Source organism: Lissotriton vulgaris, unplaced genomic scaffold (genome assembly GCF_964263255.1).
Source record: "Lissotriton vulgaris unplaced genomic scaffold, aLisVul1.2 SCAFFOLD_11625, whole genome shotgun sequence".
Classification (NCBI taxonomy): Eukaryota; Metazoa; Chordata; class Amphibia; order Caudata; family Salamandridae; genus Lissotriton; species Lissotriton vulgaris.
In genome coordinates, this window is record NW_028252263.1 from 13,841 (window position 1) to 17,300 (window position 3,460).

The following is a 3,460-nucleotide window of genomic DNA, read 5'->3' on the forward strand; positions in this document are numbered from 1 at the left end:
TGCATCAGATTCTCATAGTGCCTGGACCGTGTTATTGCATTGTTTGCATCAGATTCTTCTAGTGTCTGGCCCATGTTATTGCATTGTTTGCATCAGATTCTCTTGGTGCCTGGTCTGTGTTATTGCATTGTTTGCATCAGATTCTTCTGGTGCCTCACAGGTGTTATTGCAGTGTCTGTGTCAGATTCTCCTAATGCCTGGCCCGTCATATTGCATTATTTGCATTCGATTCTCCTAGTGCCTGGCCTGTGTTATTGCATTGTTTCCATCAGATTTTCTTGGTGCCTGGCCCGTGTTATTGCATTGTTTACATCAGATTCTCTTGGTGCCTGGCCCGTGTTATTGCATTGTTTACATCAGATTCTTCTGGTGCCTGGTGTGTGTTATTGCATTATTTATATAAGATTCTTCTGGTGCCTGGTGTGTGTTATTGCATTGTTTGCATCAATTCTGGTGCCTGGCCTGTGTTATTGCATTGTTTGTGTCAGATTTTCCTAGTGCTTGGCCCGTGCTATTGCATTGTTTGCATCAGATTCCTCTAGTGCCTGGCCTGTGATATTGCATTGTGTCCACCAGATTCTTCTAGTTCCTTTCCCATGTTTTTGCAGTATTTGCTTCATTCTTAGTGCCTGGACCATGTTATTGCATTGTATGCATCAGATTCTCCTAGTGCCTCACCCATGTTATCGCCTGATTTGCTTCAACCCTACTGCCTGGCCCATGTTATTGCATTGTTTGCATCAGATTCTCCTAGTACCTGGTCTGTGTTATTGCATTGTTTGCGTCAGATTCTCACAGTGATTGGCCAGGGTTATTGCATTGTTTGCTTGAGATTCTCCCAGTGCCTGGCCTGTTTTATTGCATTGTTTGCATCAGATTATCTTGGTGCCTGGCCCGTGTTATTGCATTGCTTGCATCAGATTCTTCTAGTGCCTTGCCTGTGTTATAGCATAGTTTGCATCAGATTCTTCTGGTGCCTCGCCCGTGTTATTGCATTGTTTGTGTCAGATTCTCCTCGTGCCTGGCCTGTGTTATTGCATTGCATGCATCAGATTCTTCTAGTGCCTGGCCTGTGTTATTGCATTGTTTGCATCAGATTCTTCTAGTACCTGCCCTGTGTTATTGCATTGTTCGCATCAGATTCTCAAAGTGGTTGGCCCATGTTATTGCATTGTTTGCATCAGATTCTCTTGGTGCCTGGCCCGTGTTATTGCCTTGTTTGCATCTAGTGCACGGCCTGTGTTATTTCAGTGTTTGCATCAATCCTACTGCCTGGAACCTGGGCGTCATCCTGGAGTCCTCACTTTCAATGAACAAACAACTCAACGCCGTCTCTTCATCCTGCTTCAACATTCTTCGCATGCTCAAAAAAACATTTCGTTGGATCCCCACCGAAACTAGGAAAACGGTCACCCACGCTCTGGTCACGAGCCGAATGGACTACGGAAACACCCTCTACGCCGGTACTACCGCTAAACTTCAGAAAAAACTCCAACGAATCCAGAACGCTTCAGCCAGACTCATATTAGACATCCCGCGTAAAGAACATATCTCTGTTCACCTGAAAAACCTCCACTGGCTCCCCGTCAATAAGAGGATCACTTTCCGGCTCCTAACCCACGCACACAAGCACTCTACGAAATCGGACCCGAATGCCTCAACACACGACTGTCCTTCTACACCCCCTCCCGCCAGCTACGATCCTCCAACCAAGCCCTTGCCACTGTACCTCGCATCAACAAAACCACCATGGGAGGTAGATCCTTCTCCTACCTGGCAGCTAAAACCTGGAACTCACTTCCCACTTACCTTCGCCTTACTCAGAACCACCTAGCATTCAGAAAGCAACTTAAAACGTGGATATTTGACAAGTAATTCACCACCCCTCTTCAAGCGCCTTGAGACCCTCTGGGTATGTAGCGCGCTATATAAATTTTTTGACTTGATTTGACTTGGCCTGTGTTATTCCATTGTTTGCGTCTAGTGCCCGGCCTGTGTTATTGCAAGTCAAGTCAAGTCAAGTCAAAGAATTTATATAGCGCACTACATACCCAGAGGGTCTCAAGGCGCTTAGGAGGGGGAGGAGGATTATTTGTCAAATATCCACGTTTTAAGTTGCTTTCTGAATGCTAGGTGGTTCTGGGTAAGGCGAAGGTAAGTAGGGAGTGAGTTCCATGTTTTAGCAGCCAGGTATGAGAAGGATCTGCCTCCCATGGTGGTCTTGCTGATGCGAGGTACAGTGGCGAGGGCTTGGCTGGAAGAACGTAGTTGGCGGGGGGGGGGTGTAGAAGGACAGTCGTGAGTTGAGGCATTCTGGTCCGATGTCGTAGAGTGATTTGTGTGCGTGGGTTAGCAGTCGGAAAGTGATTCTCTTATTGACGGGTAGCCAGTGGAGGTCTTTCAGGTGACCAGAGATGTGTTCGTTGCGCGGGATGTCTAATATGATCCTGGCTGAGGCGTTTTGGATTCGTTGGAGTTTCTTCTGGAGTTTAGCGGTAGTGCCAGCGTAGAGGGTGTTTCCGTAGTCCAGTCGGCTCGTTACCAGAGCATGGGTGGCTGTTTTCCTGGTTTCGGTGGGGATCCAGCGAAATGTTTTTTTGAGCATGCGAAGAATGTTGAAGCAGGATGAGGATACGGCGCTGACTTGTCTGTTCATTGAGAGTGAAGAATCCAGGATGACGCCTAGGTTCCGTGCGTGGTCTGTCGGGATGGGTGCTTTTCCAAGGGCTTCCGGCCACCAAGAGTCGTCCCATGCAGAGGGGGATGTACCTAATATGAGGACTTCTGTTTTATCTGAGTTCAGTTTCAGACGGCTGTGTTTCATCCATTCGGCAACTTCTTTCATTCCTTCGTGTAGGTTAGTTTTGGCGGTGCTGGGGTCATTGGTGAGAGAAAGGATTAGTTGAGTGTCATCCGCGTAAGAGATGATGTTGAGGTTGTGTTGGCGGGCGATGGTCGCGAGGGGGCTCATGTATATGTTGAAGAGGGTGGGGCTGAGTGAGGATCCTTGTGGTACGCCACAGATGACTTTAGTGGCCTCGGACTTGAATGGTGGAAGGCGGACTCTCTGGGTTCTTCCGGTGAGGAACGAGGTGATCCATTCAAGTGCTTTTCCTTGTATTCCGATGTTACTGAGGCGTTGTAAAAGGGTGCTGTGGCAGACTGTGTCGAAGGCAGCAGAGAGGTCGAGGAGGATGAGGGCGACTGTGTCTCCATTGTCCAGTAGAGTTCGAATGTCGTCTGTTGCTGCGATGAGGGCGGTCTCAGTGCTGTGTTTAGCTCGGAAGCCAGATTGTGAGGAGTCGAGGGATTTGTTGGCTTCGAGGAAAGCGGCGAGCTGGTTGTTGACAGCTTTCTCGATGACTTTGGCCGGGAATTGAAGGAGCGAGATGGGGCGGTAATTTTTGAGTTCGGTGGGGTCCGCTGTGGGTTTTTTCAGAAGGGCGGTGAGTTCAGCGTG